This window comes from Dasypus novemcinctus, chromosome 6 (genome assembly GCF_030445035.2).
Source record: "Dasypus novemcinctus isolate mDasNov1 chromosome 6, mDasNov1.1.hap2, whole genome shotgun sequence".
Lineage (NCBI taxonomy): Eukaryota > Metazoa > Chordata > Mammalia > Cingulata > Dasypodidae > Dasypus > Dasypus novemcinctus.
The window spans coordinates 83,753,606-83,762,412 of NC_080678.1; the positions used below are offsets into that span (position 1 = coordinate 83,753,606).

At 41.0% G+C, this 8,807-nt stretch overlaps 1 non-coding gene across 1 annotated transcript; it reads left to right on the forward strand.

The window, feature by feature from the left end:
* The first annotated feature begins 6,519 nt into the window (after positions 1 to 6,519).
* On the forward strand, positions 6,520 to 6,631 carry LOC111760222 (U6 spliceosomal RNA). Its single transcript, XR_002793979.2, has one exon. It is a non-coding gene; the product is annotated as a U6 spliceosomal RNA (small nuclear RNA).
* The last annotated feature ends 2,176 nt before the right edge of the window (positions 6,632 to 8,807 follow it).

Genomic DNA, 8,807 nt, shown 5'->3' on the forward strand with positions numbered 1-8,807 from the left:
GCTTTTGATGTTATATCTAAGAAACCATTGCCTAACCAAAGCCACTAATATTTAATCCTGCATTTTCTTCTAAGGTTGTTATAGTTTACCTCTTGCGTTTAGGTCTATGCTTAATTGTGAGTTAATTTAAGTGTCTGGTTTGAGGTATGGATCCAACTTCATTCTTTTGCATATGAATATCCAGTTGTTCTAGCACTATTCTCTCCCCCATTGAATTAATTTGGCTCCCCTATTGAAAAACAGTGGATCATCAATGTATGGGTTTATTTCTGGACTCTCAATTCTGATAACTGATTTTTATTAAAAGTCCAAAGGCAATTCCCTGGATAAAGGATATGTTTTTCAATAAATGGTGCTGGAACAATGGGATAATTATTTGTAAATAAAAAAGAAAGAAGAAAAACTTCAGTTCACATCTCATACAATATACAAAAATTACCTCAAATGGGCCACCAACCTGAATGTAAAACCTAAAATCTGTAAGAATCCTAAAAGAAAACAAGAGAAAATATTTGTGATCTTGGGTTAAGCAAATAAAAATTGGGGGAAATCCGTGTAGCTCAGTGGTTGAATGCTGCCTTCCCACATACAGGGTCCCAGGTTTGATTCCCGGCCTGGTGGCTTAAAAAAATTTTTTTTCAGATACGAAACCAAAAAGCACAGTCCCTAAAAGGACAAACCAATAATTTGGACTTCATCAAAATATAAAAGTCCTGCTCTTCAAAAGACACTATTAAGGGAATGAAAAGATAAGCCACAGAGTAAGCACATGAAACAATGCTCACTGTCATTGATAATTAGAAAATGCAGGGAAGCGGACTTGGCCCAGTGGTTAGGGCGTCCATCTACCACATGGGAGGTCCGCGGTTCAAACCCTGGGCCTCCTTGACCCATGTGGAGCTGGCCCACGTGCAGTGCTGATGCGCACAAGGACTGCCAATCCTACGCAGGGGTGTCCCTGCGTAGGGGAGCCCCATGCGCAGAGAGTGCACCCCATAAGGAGAGCCGCCCAGGGTGAAAGAAAGTGCAGCCTGCCCAGGAATGGCGCCGCACACACAGAGAGCTGACACAACAAGATGACGCAACAAAAAGAAACACAGATTCCCGTGCCACTGACAACAACAGAAGCGGACAAAGAAGACGACGCAGCAAATAGACACAGAGAACAGACAACCAGGGCAGGAGGGGAAGGGAAGAAAAATAAATTAATAAATAAATCTTTAAAAAAAAAGAAAATGCATATTAAAACTACAAAGAGGTATCTCTTCACACCTAATAGAATAACTGAAATTAAAACAACTGACCATACCAAGTACCGGTGAGGATTTAGAAGAACCTGGAACTTTCATATGCTGCTGGTGGGAATATAAAATGGTTCAATCACTTTGGAAAGCAGTTTGGAAGTTACTTAAAAAGTTAATAGGGAAGCAGAGTTGGCCCAATGGATACGGCATCCGCCTACCACACGGGAGGTTCAAACCCAGGGCCTCCTGACCCGTGTGGTGAGCTGGCCCACGCTCAGTGCTGATGTGTGCAGGGGGTACCATGCCACACAGGGAGTGTACCCCGTAAGGAGAGCTGCCCAGCATGAAAAAAGTGCAATCTGCCCAGGGATGGCGCTGCATACATAGAGAGCTGACATAGCAGGATGACACAACAAAAACGAGACACAGATTCTGGGTGCCGCTGACAAGAATACCAGCGGACATGGAAGAGCACAAAGCGAATGGACACAGAGAGCAGACAACCAGGGGGCGGGGGGTGGGGGGGGCAGGGAAGGGGAGAGAAATAAATAAAAAATAAATCTTAAAAAAAAAAAAAGTTAAACATAGATGTAATACCTAGCATGTAATCCAAACAGTCCATTCCTAGGTATTACCCAAGAATACTAAAAGCATATGTCCATAAAAAGATTTGTACATGAATGATCATAGCAACTTTGTTTGCTATAACCCTATGATGGATACAATTGAAATGTCCATCAACAGGAGAATAGTAAACAAATTGTGGCATATGCATACAATGGAATACTATTCATCAGTTAAAAGTAATGAATTATTGATATATTTAAAAACATGGATGAATCTCAAAATAATTATATACTCAGTGAAAAAAGCCAGACAAAAAGGAGTACATACTATATGATTCAATTTATGTAAAATTCTAGAAAAGGCAAACGAAACCATAGTGACAGAAAGCAGGTCCATGTTTGCTTAGGAATGATGGGAAGTGGGATGGGAAGGGGTGGGAGGAATGTATTTCAGAGAGGCCCAAGGGATCCTTTGGGGTAATGGGTACTTTCATTATCTTGATAATTGTGATGATTTCACAGGTGTGCACATGTCAAAACTTACCCAATGGTATGCTTTATATTTGTGTGTTTCACTGTATCAATTATGCCTCAGAAAGCTGGTTTAAAGTAACAATGTGTTGAGAATATAAAATGGTGCAGCCATGTTGAAAAGCAGTCAGGTAGTTCCTCAGAAAGTTAAATATGGATTTAACATATGACCCAGCAATCCACTCTGGTGTATCTACCCGAGAGAAATGAGAACATGTGTCTACAAGAACTTGCACACGATCCATAACCACATTATTCATAATAGCCCCAAATTGGAAACAACCCAAATGTCCACATCAATTGATGAATTGATAAACAAATGTGCTTTATCCATACTATGGAATATTATTTAGCAGCTGAAAATAGGAAGTACCGATCCATGCTACAACATGAATGCACCTCAAAGACTTCATACTAAGTGAAGCCAGTCACAGAAGACCACATGTTCTTTGATTCCATTTATATGAAAACTCCAGAATCAACAAATTTATAAACACAGAAATTAGCTTAGTGGTTGCCTAGGGTGGGGGATGGAAGTGAGAGAAAGAGGAGGAAAATGGGGAGTTACTGCCAATGGGTACAAGAACTTCCTTTCTGAGATGATGAAAAAGTTCTAAAATTGGATTATGGTGATGGCTGCACAACTCTGTAAATACACAAGAAACCACTGACTTGTATGCTTTAAAATGACTGAAATTTATAGTAGGTAAATTATATCTCAATGAAGCTGTTAAAAATTGCCTCTGTAGCCGGCATTATGTTTCTATTGGACGGTGCTGTTACAAAGGAACACAGCTTGGTCCAAAATTTTGGCCATTGGTAAGGATGAAGACATAATGGTGCTTATTATATGCCTGTCCTGCATATAATAAGTACCCAATAAAAATTTGCTTGTTTTTAACATAAGACAAATGTTGCAACATATTGGAGGTAATATTTTGACCCCATATTTTTTTTAAAGCCACTATATGTAAAATATTTTAAATATTCCATTTACATTTGCTAAGGAATAATTAAATTCCCTGAAGTTGGCTTGAATATAAAAATTTCTTTCAAGTCTTGGATAGTTTTTGTCTTTTGGGACTTCCCTGCAATCAGTAGAGGTGCCATTCCCCTGCCTGCCCATTCAACGTCAGACTTCCCTTCCCATCTGAGCAGATTGCTGCACAATTCAGAAGGAAGCTGTCTAATCAAGAGCCACCTAGTACGGGGTCAGCATGTGGCTGCCTCAAATCTTAAATCCACCAAATGGATTTTGTTGAGTTTGCTGCCAGAATCAAAAAACTTTATGATCATAAGCTGAAAACAGGATGTCTATGTGAGCTTTGGGCATGTTGGGGACTGGACATTTATTTTTCCCTAAAGGGTGGAACTTTTCATTTCTTCTTCAACAGAAAAGATGATCCTAAAATATACCTTATAGAAAATAAATACATACGAACTCTGGTGATCAGAATGGTCGCCAGAGTTGTCCATGCCCCAATCCCTGGAGTATGTGAATATGCTATGTTATATAGCATAAGGGACACCGCAGAAATATTAATAATTAGGGTGGCAGAGCTCAAAATGAGGAGCTGGAGTATCTGGGTGAGCCCAATCTAATCCCATGAACCTTTAAAAGCTCATGGTTAGAGGCAGGAGAGATGAGGCAGAAGGGGAGGTCAGAGAGAGCCAAAGTGTGAGGACAGACGCCCTGCTGCTGGTTTTGAACCTACAGGGAGCATCTCAGTGAGGAGTCCAGGAAGCTGCATAAGCAGCCAGGAAACAGGGATCTCATCCCTACAAGGGCAACGAACTGAATTTGACCCCCAGTCTGTACGAGCTCATCAGCAGATTCTTTCCAGAGCTTCCAGAAAGGAACACAGCCCTGCTGTGTTCAGCATTGTGGGACCTGAGGAGCGAGACCAGTTGAGCTGGCAAAGGCCCTCTGCCCACTGACTGAGAGAGGAGTTTGTTTGTTTGAAGCTACTAGCAGATAATAAGAGATAAGATAAGAAATAAGCTACTGAGAGGTAATAACCTACTGTGAGATAATAAATGGGTGTGGTTTTAAAGATATTAAGTTTGGCGTCAGACTTGGCCCAGTGGTTGGCCCAGTGGCTAGGGCATCCGTCTACCACATGGGAGGTCCAAGGTTCGAACCCCGGGCCTCCTTGACCTGTGTGGAGCTGGCCCACGTGCAGTGTGCCCCGTAAGGAGTGCCATGCCACGCAGGGGTGTCCCCCGCATAGGGGAGCCCCACGCGCAACGAGTGCACCCCATAAGGAGAGCTGCCCAGCATGAAAGAAAGTGCAACCTGCCCAGGAATTGTGCCACACACACAGAGAGCTGACACAACAAGATGACACAACAAAAAGAAACACAGATTCCTGTGCCGCTGACAACAACAGAAGCGGACAAAGAAGAAGACGCAGCAAACAGACACAGAGAAGAGACAATGGCGGGACAAAGAAGACGACGCAGCAAACAGACACAGAGAAGAGACAACGGCGGGGCGGGGAGGGAGGGACAAGGGGAGAGAAATAAATAAATCTTTTTTTTCTAAAAAGCTACTAAGTTTGTGGTCATTTGTTACACAGCAATAGAAAATGAACACAAAAGTTAGAGTTGAAAGTACAGATTTCAGAACCCCATGTGCTTCTTAGGCAAGGGGATGGTGCTTAAATTTAAAATTTGGAGAAACATTCAGGGATAGAAATAAAAATAGTGTGAGGGAGATAATATCAGATCACAGAACCAGGGCTTTGTGCTCACAGGTTGGCCTTGACTTTGTTACTCTGCAGCGGGAATAGAACCACCTGATGAATTTCGCTATAGCTGTACAAATTCAGAAAGATGCAGAGGATGGCAAGAACTGGGAGGTTTTGGTCTCTTATCTGTCTGATGTCTGCGGCGCCTAGGAAGATTCTGTGAGGAAGCAACAGCAATGGTGCTGCTTTTTGTCCCAGGTTTAGAATCTTTGGAGTTTTCTACTGACTTTGCACAAAACCAGTCACTCACCTGCACGCTCCAAGGGTACTAAAGAGTTTAGGATGAAGGTATATACCCAGCGTCCTCACTGGAAACAGACAGAAACCCCTTCAAGAAGTGAATATACACGGCCATTGTCGCTCCTTGAGAGGACAGGACCAAAACGAGAATGACATGTCTCGTTGCCGGGCTTGTTGCTGTTGTGTCGTATAGATCTTTCTATCACTTCACTCTATCGATGTCTGTAAATTCTTTCAAAGATCTGAGATTCAGGAAACCTGGAGGTTTTTCACAGTTCTAAGTTTTCTTGTCGGAACTTTATAATTTAATGTTATTTTTAAGGTATGGGAATGAAACACTTAATTCCAAAGTTATATAAACTATAGAAATAACGGCAAGTTTTCCAATTTATTTTTAAAAACTATACACATAGGGCATACATACACACATGCACACAGACACACACAGAACACCAGCTAGCCTGTCTCATTTAGGATATTTCTATGGAATGTATAAACATCCTAAACAGGATACTAGCAAAATTTTTTAAAGATTTATTTTTTATTTATTTCTCCCCCCACCCCCTTCTCCCTCTTGGTCTGCTTTCTGTGTCCATTCGCTCTGTGTTCTTCTGTGTCTGCTTACATTCTCATTAGGCAGCTCCGGGAACCGATCCTGGGACCTTCTGGAGTGGGAGAGAGGCAATTACTCTTACATCACCTCCACCCCCTGTTCCGCTACATCTTATTTTCTCTCCTCTGTGTCTCCTGTTGCGTCATCATGCTGCACCAGCTCTCAGCATCGGCCGGCACTCCTGCATGGGGTGGTTTTTCACGCTGGGCAGCATTCCCACACAGGGGGCACTCCTGCATGGGGCAGCTTTCCTGCGTGGACTGGCTCCACGTGGGCCACTCACCATGTGGGCCCCTTGCCCTCACCAGGAGGCCCTGGGCATCAAACCCTGGACCTCCTATATGGTAGATGGGAGCCTAGTTTTGAGCCACATCTGTTTTCCAATACTAGCAAATTTAATCCAGCAATACAGAATAATGAAATAATATTCCATTCCCAAGCAAGGCCTGTCCCAGGAATGTGAGGACGTTCAATATTTTAGAATCTATATCTATCATATACAGATTGTGCCTGTTTGTCCACTAATGCAGACTTGGTGAACACAGTAGACAATAAGTATTTGTTGAATGACTAAACTAATATTCACTATCAATAATCAGTTTGAATAAAATTGAAATGATACAAAGAAGATTAGCATAGCCCCTGCACAAGGATGACACGCAAATTCGTGAAGCGTTCCATATTTTTTACTCTAATGATGTGGCGCTACATACTTGTGATTAAACTTTTTTTTAATTTGGTTGTAAAAAGTAATAATAATAATCAGTTTGAAAATAAAATGAGAAAATATTCCATTCAAGTAGCAATAATATATATATATTAGTATATTATTATTATGAGAGAGAGAGACAAATCAGGAATAAACTTAACAAAAAGTATATAAGATTTGTATGAAGGAAAAAGCAAAATTTTACCAAAGTACATAAAAGAAAATAAATAAATGGCAGACATGTCACATCCCTCAATGGGAAAATAAAATATTATAAAGATGTCAGTTCTTCTCAAAGTAATTTATAAATGGAGTGCAGGTCCCATTAAAATCCCAAAGAGATTTTAGTTGAGTCACAAAGTGTTTTGGGGGAAGCGGATATGGATCAAGCAATTGAGCTCTCACCTACCACATGGGAGGTCCCAGGTGTGGTTCCTGGTGCCTTCTGGAGAAGACAAACAAGGCAGCAAGATGGTGCGATGGGCAGGAATGGCAAGCTGATGCAACAAGAAGACGCAAAGAGGAGAGACAATGAGAGACGCAACAAAGCAAGGAGCTGAGGTGGCTCAAGCAATTGAGCACCCCTCTCCCACATGGGAGATCCCAGGTTTGGTCCCCAGTGCCTCTTAAAGAGAAAAAGAGCAGACATAGAGAGCGCACAGTGAATGCACACAGAGAGCAGACAACAAGCGCAAACAATGGGAGGGGGGTGAATAAATAAAATAAATCTTTTAAAAAAAGCGTTTGGGGAAAAAGAAATATGAGGGGATATTTGCATAATTAAATATTAAAATCTATTATAAAGCCACAGTAATTAAAACAGTGAGGTTTGGCACAGAATAGACAGATTAGCAAAATAAAATTTAAAACCTTGAAGCCTACCCAAGAGTATACAAGTTTAATAGAGATAGCATTTAAAATCAAAGAGGAAAAATCTGATTCAAGCAAACAGTGATGGGATAGTTGGTTTCTATTTGAAAAAATGAAGTTAGATTTCCCACAACATGCCAAATCATCCAGATAAATTCCAAATAGACATATTTTTTAAATTCCTTAGACAAAATAACTAGAAAAATATATAAAGTATTTCTATAATGTTGAATAGTAAAGATTTTCCCAAGCAGAATACCTAAAGCAAAAATCATAACAGATGCAGAGATTTTATCTATATAAATTTTTTAAAATTTGTTTGATTTTTTAAAAATTGAAAAGACAAATTACAAACATAAAATGATGGCAGCATGACAAATAGACAAAGGATTAGTGTCCTTAATATCGAAAAGACTTGCAGAGCAAAAGGAAAAAGACATACGTCCCACTAGAAGAAATGGATGAAAGGTAATTCATAAAAGAAGAAAACAATAACAAAAAAAATAAATGCTTATCTTCACTAATAAACATGGAAATGCAAATCACAAGAAGATACTTTATTTTTTACCTCTCAAATTGGCAGAGATGCAAAGAATGATAAAAACAAATGCTGGGAAACAAGGACTTCATATAATGCAGTTAAAAACCTTAAAAATATGACCTGGAGGGAAACAGTGTGGCTCCACCAAATGGGCTCCTGTCTACCATATAGGAGGTCCATGGTTCCATCCCTGGGGCCTCCTGGTGAGGGCAAGCTGGCCCACGCAGCGAGCTGGCCCACTTGGGAATGCGGCCCCGCGCAGGAGTGCCACCCTGAGTGGAAAAGCCGCCCCGTGCGAGAAAGCTGCCCCACACAGGAGTGACGGCCGATGCAGAGAGCTGGTGCAGCAAAATGACACAACAAGAGACACAGAGGAAAGAAAATAAGATGTAGCAGAGCAGGGGAGCTGAGGTGGCACAAGAGAGTAATCGCCTCTCTCCCCCACTCTGGAAGGTCCCAGGATCAGTTCCCAGAACCACCTGACGAGAAGACAAGCAGACACAGAAGAATACACAGCAAATGGACACAGAGAGCAGACAACGGGAGGAACAGGGTGGGGAAGAAATAAATAAAAAATAAATCTTTAAAAAAAAACGACCTGGAGATGCTGTACCTAGGATTTTTTCTGAAGAAAAGATTAAGCAATGTCTGTAAAGGTTTACGGCTAAGGATGGTCATCACAGAATTCTTTAAAATAGCTTTAAAAACTTATGTATTCTTGTTTTTTAGTTCAATAGTGTATC